General features: G+C 38.7%; 1 long non-coding RNA gene across 1 annotated transcript in view; it reads right to left on the reverse strand.

The window, feature by feature from the left end:
- Window positions 1-12,808, reverse strand: part of LOC132376397 (uncharacterized) — a 339,237-nt gene that overhangs the window by 160,175 nt on the left and 166,254 nt on the right. The window contains exon 2 of the long non-coding RNA XR_009506286.1: window positions 10,230-10,339. This is a non-coding gene — a long non-coding RNA (uncharacterized LOC132376397). The remainder of the gene's footprint in view (window positions 1-10,229; window positions 10,340-12,808) is intronic.

Below are 12,808 nucleotides of genomic sequence, written 5' to 3' on the forward strand. Positions count from 1 at the left end.
TTTTAAAGCCCTCCATGGGATAATCCAGAAAAGATTTCACATCTTTTGGAAAGTACTATTCTCACTTCATTATATAGTGAAATTTTTAATATCCTTTCTAGCCTTAAGTCTTATTTAAATGAGAATAAAGGAATAACATTGGATAAGGGAACGACAGAATGTAGGTTAAGATAAAGAATATTAATAGCCCACACATTTTATATACCTCTGCTTCAGGTATATAAACAAATTTGAGGAATGAGAACATTTTTCGACAACCATTAAAACTGAAAAAATCTCTTTGTCAAACAAAGAGAATTCTTGAGAGACTAACTGTATTAGTCTACTAGGACTGCCATAACGAAGTACCACATACTGGGTGGCTTAAACAACAGAAATTTATTTCCTTACAGTCCAGAGGCTAGAAGTCCAAGTTCAAGGTCTGGTTTCTTCTAAGGCCTCTCTCCTTGACTTACAGATGGCCACCTTCTTGCTATGTCTTCACATGGCCTTTCCTCTGTGTGCACACATCCCCCGTGTCTATGTGTCCAAATTTCCTCTTCTTATAAAGACATCAGACATGTTGGATTAGGGCCCACCCCAATGGCCTCCTTTTAACTTAATCACGTCTTTGAAAGTCTTACCTCCAAATAGTCACATTCAGACTTCAACACATGAATTTTGGAGGGACACATTGCAGCCCATAATCCTTGACAAAATATGTTTTTTAAAGTAAGAATTAATAACTATTAACCAAGCTGAGTTTTTTAAATACAAGGGAAACGGTACTCCAGTAGCTTCAACAGTATTACCCAGCTGGATCCTCAAAACAAACATGAGCGATCCACATCGAGCCCCCTGAGGTCACAGAGTAAATTCGAAGTGTTGACTTTGCTGGTGTGGCTATCAGAAAATACCCTAATTCACAATGCCTTATTGAGCTCTCTACATTTCCAAAATGGATGCTGGGGGTGAAATCTTTTGTCATACATGCATTCTGATTTTTAATTTAGAATAAAGATTAGAGTAATGGGTACAGATTCTGATCATAAATTCTTTTTAAACAACTTTACACCAGGTCCTTACAGATTTTAAAGCTAATGTAACATAATCTAAAAGAAATGAAACAGGGTATTAAAACTTCTTGCATTATTCAACAGCAAAAATGTACCATCAAAAAAAGAAAAAGTCTTAATTAAAAAAACAAATGGGATAAAATACTATCCCATACTAGTAATGCAGACAAAAAGTAACAAAAGTATACAAATAATTTATTATAAGTCAGAATTAGTAATGATCACATATAGAAAAGGGTAAGAAATGTTATGTTTATGAGCAAGAATTAAAATAATATATAAATTATAGATAGCAAAATAAAGTCCTAAACATATGGAGAGAGACATAGATTCACAAATAAATTTAAAATGTTTTGCACTCTGGAACAAAAAATTAAAATTACTCTAAAATATTGAAAGGACATGCCAACAGGGATTTTAAATCACAATTAATGAATATGTGAAAAAGAGCAAATAAACTGAAAAATAATGTGAATATGACTAATAGAAGTAAATAAAAGAGATTTTCTTTTCTCTCTAAAATGAGTTCTTATAGATGTTTTGTGGAAAAAAATAAACAAAACAAGTAAAGGAAAAAATAGCATTAAAGATAGTGTCAACTGAGCTATGTATTTTTTGCGATTCACTGGAAAACAAAGGATAATGCCATCCTTAAATGCATAGTTAAACTATGCTTTTAAATCACTGTGGAAAAAAATCTATTATAATCAAAACAACACATGCACAAAAATCTAACATTTAGATTCTTTCAAAGAATATCATAAAATAAATTCTTTTAAAAAGTTTAAAAAATTTCACTCATAAGTACATAGATTGTTTCAATGTTTGACTTTTTTGTTTCTCTGCTAACAAAAGACAGCAACCAAAATTAGGAAGTATTTTCCAAAATAAAGAACAAAAAGAAATGAGAATGGCATTCGTACATTTGGCAATTCAATATTCATTCAATACTTATGATCTGGCAGGCTTTGTGCTAGGCAGATACAATAATAATTGAAGTAGCAAGTTTTTACTGACTCTTTACTATGTGTTAGGCACCTGTGCTAAACACTTTTTATTTATTACCCATTAAATCTTCACCCAAAAAGCCTATGAGGTCAGTACCATACCTAAAGGCAACAACAGATGAATGTCAGAGCTACACTAGGACCTGAGACATCTGACTCCAGGCATGAACTCTTCAGTGTCACTGCCAAGGTGCAGAAGACCCAGGACCAGCTCCTAGAGGGGTCATAAACGAGTGCTTAACCTGCTAGAAATGTTAATGATAAAGTCAAGGCCATAGTGACCATGAAGAAAACTCCTTGTTCTTAATTTATTCATTCAACAAATACTTATTGAATGGCTGTTCTGGACATCAAGGGCCCAGCAGTTAACAAAACAAAGTCCCTTTCCTCATGTAATGTGCATTCACCTGAAGAAACACGCAATAAAAAAGTGCACAATTTCAGTTAGTGATAAGTATAAAGAAGAAATGCACAGCATTTCAGGGAAGGCCTCTTTGAGGAGATGGCATTTGGACAGAGACCTGAATCTCAGTGATGTGAGGACACCAGCCTTGCAAAGATCCAGGGAGAGCATTCCAGGCAGAGCGAAAAGCAGATGTAAAATCCCTAAGTCTAGAACAAGCTTGGCGTATTCCAGGTCCCAGGAAGAGGGAGAGAGTGGGTATCAGATACAAGGGCAGAGAACTAGTAGGGACCAGATGACAAAAGACCTTCAAGGACAAGGTTAAGAAGAATTTAAAAAATCTTTTTATTTGGAAATAATTTCAACCTTACAAAAAGTTTAAAGAATAATAGTACAAAGAAGATTCAAATGTCTTTTATCCAGATTTGTATATTGTTAATGTTTTACCCCATTTGCTTTAACTCTTGTGGTGTGTGTGCCTGCGTATGTGTGTGTGTACAATTTTTTAGAACCCTTTGAGAGTAAGTTGCATGCATCTTGGTCCTTTGCCCCTAAACACTTCAATGTGTATTTCCTAAGAATGAGAATATTCTCTTAAATAATCACTATATAGTAATCAACCTCAGTAAATTTAACATTAATACAACACTTCTGTCTAAGCACCATGATCCAATTTTATCAGTTGATCTAATAACAATGTCCTTTACAGCCTTTTTCCCCTCCAGTACAGAATCTTGTCTAGAATCAGGTATTTCATTAGTTTTCACATCCCAAGTAAAACATTACTTATTATGGGTTGGCCTAATGGTTCCTTGGCGAGTAGGTTCAGGTAATGGATCGAAGCCAGAACACTACCTGAGTGATGTGTTCTTCCCAGGTTAGCACGTCTGGAGGCACTCAATGTCTATCTGCCCCTCACTGCTAATGTTCATTTTGATCACCCAGTCAAGATGTATCTATTTCTCCACCGTAGTTACAATTTTTTCCTTACAATCAATAAATCACAGAGACCATGTAACTATCCCGCCCTTCATCAAAATTTCCCTCTAAACTTAGCAACCATTAATGAGTCTTAACTGAACCAGTCTGTACTATGATGGTTGCAAAATGGTGATTTTGTTGTTTCTTGGGGGTTGTTTTAATTTATTTATTTTTGGCTGCATTGGGTCTTCGTTGCTGTGCGCGGGCTTTCTCTAGTTGAGGCGAGCGGGGGCTACTCTTCGTTGCAGTGTGCGGGCTTCTCACTGCAATGGCTTCTCTTGTGGCAGAGCACGGGCTCTAGGCGCACGGGCTTCAGTAGTTGTGGCTCGTGGGCTCGAGAGGACAGGCTCAGTAGTTGTGGTGCATGAGTTTAGTTGCTCTGCGGCATGGGGAATCTTCCTGGACCGGGGCTCGAACCCACGTCCCCTGCATTGGCAGGAGGATTCTTAATGACTGTGCCACCAGGGAAGACCCAAAATGGTGATTTTGAACTGCAGGATTCCTTGCACATTTACCGGTTAGTCCTTAGCATTCTACTGTAAGTAAGAGCCCTCCCCTCTCCCCATTTATACATGTATTTATTTACTTATCATCAGTATGGATTCATGGATTTCTATTTTTCCAATCGTATATAAGTCGTTAATGTTTTTAACAATTTCAGTGCTCAAATTTTCCCCTTCTTCCCTTCAAACTGGTTCATATGTTCTCGTGATATGATCTCATTATTTCTTGGAGCAGTCCTTTATACTTTCTAGCATAATGCCATTCAATAGGATTTTCTGCAATGATGGGGATTTTCCATATCTATGCTATCCAATGCTATAGCCACTGGCCCCATGTGGCTACTGAGCTTGTGAAATGTGGCTAGTGCAAATGAGGAATGCACTTGTTAATTTTATTTAATTTTAATTAATGTAATTTTAAATAGCCACCAAAACTAGTGGCTAACATAATAATCTAGCAAGATGAGATATTCTAGGATCATCTTTTACCTACACTGCCTCAGCCCTGGAATTAGAAACTTCTCCAAGGAGCCCTGATTCCTTTCAAAAGGGAACAATATTAGAGACCAAGATCCGATGTACATACATAGATATTATACACACACACGTACATACATAAACTTGTGCACATATACATGGTATACACCAATAAATAAATATTTTAGAATCATGGATTCACATCAATACCTACAATTCTAATCCATCTGCATGAACATCTTCCTTGCCTTCCCCCATTTTCTTTTTCTATGTCTCTTCTTCTATTGGGAACCCTGCCTCCCCAAAATATCAACTCATTTCTTCATTGCCCAAACCTATACACTTCAAAAGCACTTTCAGAATTGCTTCACCCATAACAACATAAAAATCAAACCTACTGGGGGACTTTCAAGATGGCGGAGGAGTAAGACGTGGAGATCACCTTCCTCCCCACAAATACATCAAAAATACATCTACATGTGGAACAACTCCTACAGAACACCTACTGAACACTGGCAGAAGACCTCAGACTTCCCAAAAGGCAAGAAACTCCACATATACCTGGATAGAGCAAAAGAAAAAAGAAAAAACAGAGACAAAAGAATAGGGATGAGACCTGCACCTCAGGGAGAGAGGTGTGAAGGAAGAAAAGTTTCCACACACTAGGAAGCCCCTTCACTGGTGGAGATGGGGAGTGGGTGGGGAGGAAGCTTCGGAGCCAGGAGGAGAGCGCAGCAACAGGGGTGCAGAGGGCAAAGCGGAGAGATTCCGCACAGAGGATAGGGACCGACCAGCACTCACCAGCCTGAGAGGCTTGTCTGCTCACCTGCTGGGGCAGGCGGGGGCTGAGAGCTGAGGCTCGGGCTTCGGAGGTCAGATCCCAGGGAGAGGACTGGCGTTGGCTGTGTGAACACAGTCTGAAAGGGGCTAGTGTGCCACAGCTAGCCAGGAGGGAGTCCGGGAAAAAGTCTGGACCTGCCTAAGAGGCAAGAGACCACTGTTTGGGGGTGCGTGAGGAGAGGGGATTCAGAGCACCGCCTAAATGAGCTCCAGAGACGGGCGGGAGCCACGGCTATCAGCGCGGACCTCAGAGACGGGCTGCTTGCTGCAGCCACCAAGAAGCCTGTGTGCAAGCACAGGTCACTATCCACACCTCCCCTCCCAGGAGACTGTGCAGCCCGCCACTGCCAGGGTCCCGTGATCCAGGGACAACTTCCCAGGGAGAACACACGGCACATCTCAGGCTAGTGCAATGTCACACTGGCCTCTGCCACCGAAGGCGCACCCCGCATTCCGTACCCCTCCCTCCCCCCGGCCTGAGTGAGCCAGAGCCCCCTAATCAGCTGCTACTTTAACCCTGTCCTGTCTGGGTGGGAACAGACGCCCTCAGGCGACCTACACACAGAGGCAGAGCCAGATCCAAAGTTGAACCCCAGGAGCTGTGTGAACAAAGAAAAGAAAGGGAAATTTCTCCCAACAGCCTCAGGAGCAGAGGATTAAATCTCCACAATCAACTTGATGTACCCTGCATCTGTGGAATACCTGAATATACAATGAATCATCCCAAAATTGAGGCGGTGGACTTTGCAAGCAACTGTAGACTTCGGGTTTCCTTTCTGCATCTAATTCATCTCTGCTTTTATATTTATCTTAGTTTAGTATTTAGAGCTTATTATCACTGGTAGATTTGTTTATTGATTTGGTTGCTCTCTTCATTTATATATATATATATTTTTTTTTTCCTTTTTCTCTTTTGTGAGTGTGTATGTGGGTGCTTCCTTCTGTGATTTTTGTCTGTATAGATTTGCATTTACCATTTCTCCTACGGTTCTGTCTGTCTGCTTTTGGGGTTTTTTTTTAGTATAGTTTTTAGCGCTTGTTATCATTGGTGGATTGGTTTATTGGTTTGGTTGCTTGACCTTTATTTTTTTTTTTTTACTTTTTTATTTATTTATTTTTTTTTTTTTTTAAATTTTTTTTTTTTTTAATTAATTTTATTTTTGGCTGTGTTGGGTCTTCGTTTCTGTGCGAGGGCTTTCTCCAGTTGTGGCAAGTGGGGGCCACTCTTCATCGCGGTGCGCGGGCCTCTCACTGTCACGGCCTCTCTTGCCGTGGAGCACAGGCTCCAGATGCGCAAGCTCAGTAGGTGTGGCTCACGGGCCTAGTTGCTCCGCAGCATGTGGGATCTTCCCAGACCAGGGCTCGAACCCGTGTCCCCTGCATTGGCAGGCGGATTCTTAACCACTGCGCCACCAGGGAAGCCCTACTTTTTTATTTTTTTAATTATTTCCTCTAAGATCAGGAACAAGACAAGATTTTCCACTCTCACCACTATTATTCAACATAGTTTTGGAAGTTTTAGCCACAGGAATTAGAGAAGAAAAAGGAATAAAATGAATCCAAACCGGAAAAGAAGAAGTAAAGCTGTCACTGTTTGCAGATGACATGATACTATACACAGAGAATCCTAAAGATGCTACCAGAAAACTACTAGGGCTAATCAATGAATTTGGTAAAGTAGCAGGATATAAAATTAATGCACAGAAATCTCTTGCATTCCTATACACTAATGATGAAAAATCTGAAAGAGAAATTAAGGAAACACTCCCATTTACCATTGCAACAAAAGAATAAAATATCTAGGAATAAACGTACCTAAGGAGACAAAAGACCTGTATGCAGAAAACTATAAGACACTGATGAAAGAAATTAAAGATGATATAAACAGATGGAGAGATATACCATGTTCTTGGATTGGAAGAATCAACATTGTGAAAATGACTATACTACCCAAAGTAATCTACAGATTTAGTGCAATCACTATCAAACTACCAATGGCATTTTTCACAGAATTAGAACAAAAAATTTCACAATTTGTATGGAAACACAGAAGACCCCAAATAGCCAAAGCAATCTTGAGAAAGAAAAACGGAGCTGGAGGAATCAGGCTCCCTGACTTCAGACTATACTACAAAGCTACAGTAATCAAGACAGTATGGTACTGCCAAAAAACAGAAATATAGATCAATGGAACAGGATAGAAAGCCCAGAGATAAATGCATGCACATATGGTCACCTTATTTTTGGTAAAGAAGGGAAGAATATACAATGGAGAAAAGACAGCCTCTTCAATAAATGGTGCTGGGAAAACTGGACAGCTACATGTAAAAGAATGAAATTAGAACACTCCCTAACACCATACACAAAAATAAACTCAAAATGGATTAAAGACCTAAGAGTAAGGCCAGACACTATAAAACTCTTAGAGGAAAACATAGGCAGAACACTCCATGACATAAATCACAGCTAGATCCTTTTTGACCCAACTCCTAGAGAAATGGAAATAAAAACAAAAATAAACCAATGGGACCTAATGAAACTTAAAAGCTTTTGCACAGCAAAGGAAACCATAAACAAGACGAGAAGACAACCGTCAGAATGGGAGAAAATATTGGCAAATGAAGGAACTGACAATGGATTAATGTCCAAAATATACAAGCAGCTCATGCAGCTCAATACCAAAGAAACAAACAACCCAATCCAAAAATGGGCAGACAACCTAAATAGATATTTCTCCAAAGAAGATATACAGATTGCCAACAAACACATGAAAGGATGCTCAACATCACTAATCATTAGAGAAATGCAAATCAAAACTACAATGAGGTATCACCTCACACTGGTCAGAATGGCCATCATCAAAAAATCTAGAAACAATAAATGCTAGAGAGGGTGTGGAGAAAAGGGAACCCTCTTGCACTGTTGGTGGGAATGTAAATTGATACAGCCACTGTGGAGAACAGTATGGAGGTTCCTTAAAAAACTAAAAACAGAACTACTATATGACCCAGCAATCCCACTACTGGGTATATACCCTGAGAAAACCATAATTCAAAAAGAGTCATGTACCACAATGTTCATTGCAGCTCTATTTACAATAGCCAGGACATGGAAGCAACCTAAGTGTCCATCGACAGATGAATGGATAGAGAAGATGTGGCACATATATACAATGGAATATTACTCAGCCATAAAAAGAAATGAAATTGAGTTATTTGTAGTGAGGTGGATGGACCTAGAGTCTGTCATACAGAGTGAAGTAAGTCAGAAAGAGAAAAACGAATACCATATGCTAACACATATATATGGAATCTAAAAAAAAAAAAAAGTTTCTGAAAAACCTAGGGGCAGGACAGGAATAAAGATGCAGACGTAGAGAATGGGCTTGAGGACACAGGAAGGGGGAAGGGTAAGCTGGGACGAAGTGAGAGAGTGCCATGGACATATATACACTACCAAATGTAAAACAGATAGGTAGTGGGAAGCAACCACATAGCACAGGGAGATCAGCTCAGTGCTTTGTGACCACCTAGAGCGGTGGGATAGGGAAGATAGGAGGGAGACGCAAGAGGGAGGAGATATGGGGATATATGTGTACGTATAGCTGATTCACTTTGTTATAAAGCAGAAACTAACACACCATTGTGAAGCAATTATACTGCAATAAAGATGTTTAAAAAAAAATGAACATATAGGAAAAAAGTTTTTTAAGAAAGAAAAAAACTCCAGGGAACAGAGCAAGTAGCCAAGAAATCTTCAAAATATAATAATTAATTCTTCTCAGTAGACAAGAGAAGATATTGTATATTAAATATAACTAGGAGGCTGAAAAAACAAAGCACCATCAGAGAACAAAAAAGAAATCTTGGAAATTAAAAATACAATAGCAGAAATGAAGAATTCAAGAGAAGCGATGGAAAAATAAAGTTGAGAAAGTCTCCTAGAGAATAATACAAGAAAATAAGAAATAAAAAAATAAGAAAACCAGCAGATCATTAAGGCGGGGGGGGTGGGGGGGGAGCAGCTAGCATCTAAATAAAAGTCATTCCAGAGAGAACAGAATAAATATTCTGTGTTCTATAGCTTTCGTGTATTTTTATAAAATGTCTCATTTTTTTAGAGCAAAGAGAGAAGACATTTAAAATTCATAACCCTTTAGATTTGTCTGTTGAGAAGACACTTCCAGACAAACCAGAAAGGATCATTCATATTCTACCTGCAGTTCCTTCCAACACACATTTAGGCTCATTATTCAAACCAGGAAAGGATTACCAAGTTAGTTTTCTCTTTTCCAAGCTATGCAAAACAGTTTCAATAATCTAATACAATTCATATATATATTCCCTACTGTTTTTATCAAAGGATTTCATCCGGGTTTGTCACCCTACCTCCAGCTGTGCCTGAGCATCACTAGAATTCAGTCTCTCCAAACAATTCTCCAGTCCTCTGGCAGGTGCGGGAAGGGCTTCATCTGACTTCAGGGAGTGGGACAGGAGTCCAGGGTCCTAGCTGTCTCTTTTAGACACTTCCAACCAATCAAGATCCTCTCCTCACCACAGAGGAAGTATCTGGTGCCTGCCTTCCACCCCTGCTCCTATCCCATGTGCCTCTTATTGGAAGTAGACATTAGACACATCACACATTTGTGTACAAACCACAAATTCCTATGACCAATTAATTTCCAAAAGGGTTTCCCCCCATATTTCTAGGCACAGATGCAAAAGGGCTATATTTACCAACAGACACTTATAAAAGACTAACTTTTTGTACAAAGGGGAAAGGCGCTTGTTTTGTCTCTTACAGACACACAGAGATGTAACAGCCTCGGTTTTACAGCTTTAGCCAACATCAAGAGCAAATATAGATCCATGAAACTCCATTATTCTATTGATATTTTACCTTTGAAATAGTCACAGACCTTTAGATACTTCCACACACTTTTCAAAGACTCTCCCAAACTAACCTTAGCTTTCGGTCTCTCAATTGGAAGACAGCAGGCCACCCAGGTCCTCCAGGCTCTCACCCTACACACAGCTTCTGGCAGCCAGACCAGATCGTTTGGAATGCAGAGCTCTGTTTAAAGACAAAAACAAAACAAAACAAAACAAAACAGCCTTTTAATCATTTAGTCAAGTTTCACCCAGCATTCATGATTTATAGGAACAGATTCTTTTAGTTTCTAATTTTAAAATTAGAAAGACGTTTTAACCAGAGCAGGTCAGTGGCCATCAGACTTTGGCACATGAGCTCCGAAATGGAGCACACTTGCCGCTCTCTCATTAAACTTGAGGGTCAGTAATAACAGCAACAGAACATGAAAGTCACAGAGACACAAAAGATATTAAAGTTACACTGATTGTGTCATTCCTTGATCCAGGGGCTATTTCTTCATTATCTTGCATGCTTTCAAGGTGAATACATATTTTTTTTCTCTTGAGACCAAGACAAATAGCAAAGATGATTTTATCAGTAGTCAGAAAGGCAAATATTCAACAGCACAGGAAATACCTTGTTAACCCCACAGTTGAGACAGACTATTGGTCTGACTAAATCAAGTCTAGTGACCCTGTGAGAAAGAGATGGGTGCCCCAAATGCCAGGAAATAAGAGAATACTCAATAAAAACAGACAAGACGGTCATATGTAAGAAGTCATCTAGATTGCTGTTATCTCCTACCCAAAGAGAAGAGATGCCCTGTCTTTGATAGTAAACTTAAAAAACAAAGATTAAAAATATATTCCAGTGTTTCCTCCAAGAATGAAGGCAATAGAAGAGTTGCCTTAAAAACAAAACTAGATTAAATCTATAATCAGAGGAAGTGAAGGTAAAATATTTATTGCCAGATAGTAAGATTCACCTAGAGAGCTGAAAAGTGCAAATCTGTGTTCTTGGGGCCCAAGAGATGCACATCTCAGACAACACAGTGTCATTGACTCCCATAGTTGAATAGAGTTGGGTGATATTATTGGGACCTGTAACTCTCCCATAGATCCATGGAAGATCTATGGTAACTGTGCAAGAAAGACTCAGAAACAAAAGGTCAGCATTAAAAAAGTAATTTTATTTGAAATTTTACATGTTATATTTCAGAAGAACTGGGCTCTCAATAATGGATATAGCAAATACTTAAGGAAAAATCCTCAAGGTTTCATTTGTCTGTTTAAAATTCTCAATGGTGGAAAATAACGGTTACGCCACACAATTGTTGTATCTGCCAGGATCTTACTCCCCTGTCAATATAGCATTTAGTTAGGGAGGGATCAACTTACAGGAAAGGGGCTCAAGGCTTCTATCTTGCAGACTACAGGAAACATGGTGTTTGTGGTCGTGTGTGTGTGTGTGTGTGTGTGTGTGTGTGTGTGTGTGGTATGCGCACACATGCACTTTATGTTTGAGTGGGTTTCCATGTGCTTAGATAAAATGGCAACAGGGTAAGGTACCTGTTTTGCTGCCTCACACTTCTATGACCTAGTTGTACTTCCTGTTTAAAGTGCATCACATGTAAAGCCTCACATCATAGCTAATACTTTACAGAGCTTTATTTGAAAGCCAATTATGTATTAAGAACTATCCTAAGTATTGGAAATATAGTCGTTAAGATGATTTTAAAAGCCCCCCCCCCCTTATCTTTGAAAATTGAGACTATGCTTTACTCATTCTAACATCCCTCAGAGCACCTCACCCAGTACTTCACGTATACATACTATATGCCAAAGAAATTATTGTTAAATTGAATTGAGTTTTATTAGAAGTTGACTTCTAAATGAAGTTGTATTGTAGCAATGCTATTGTAAATGGGTATCTGGGTCCAATTATTGTCTCAATCAAATGTGAATTGATTAAAACATTATTTTTCACAAACACACAATACACCAGCACTGAGACTAATGTTGGTTAGAAGGAATCAGCCAAATTGTTGGTTAGATACTAAAACATTAATATTTAGTGATAGCTGTTTTAATCTTAAGCTCAACTATTTCCATTTCTGAGTCATTACAACTAAAAATCCTCTTTTATTTATACATAGATACTTGAATTCTTCCTTTTAAATTAAAGATAAATTGTTGAAGGCCTCCCATACCGTGTGAGTCAGTAACTTTTTTTTTCATCCAAAGCCGGTTCACAAGAGTACACAGGTTTTTTCCCTCAGTCATTAATATTGACAGATCCCTTCCCAAGTCAGTAAAAATTTGCCAAGCTGTGGGCAATTCCAAGGCAGAGCCTCTCTCTTCAAAATGTTCAGTACAACACCTGACATAGGGTAAAATCTCACCCAGTGATTGTTAGATTGGACCACATTTATTGCTTTTGACTACGAACCCTGTCATCACACAACACTGCAACTGATTTCCTTTGAGATTTTTTTTCTCTAGAATCTAACTTCATTCTGTCTAACTTTTAAGATGATTTGGGAACTCAAAAATATAGCATATTTTACGTTACCCACGTAGACTAAAAATTAAACATTTTCTTCAGCATAGGAAAAATTCTTGAACACTTATGACTTTTAAAAGTAAGTCAAGGGGCTTCCCTGGTGGCGCA

This window comes from Balaenoptera ricei, chromosome 12, assembly GCF_028023285.1.
Source record: "Balaenoptera ricei isolate mBalRic1 chromosome 12, mBalRic1.hap2, whole genome shotgun sequence".
NCBI classification, from domain to species: Eukaryota; Metazoa; Chordata; class Mammalia; order Artiodactyla; family Balaenopteridae; genus Balaenoptera; species Balaenoptera ricei.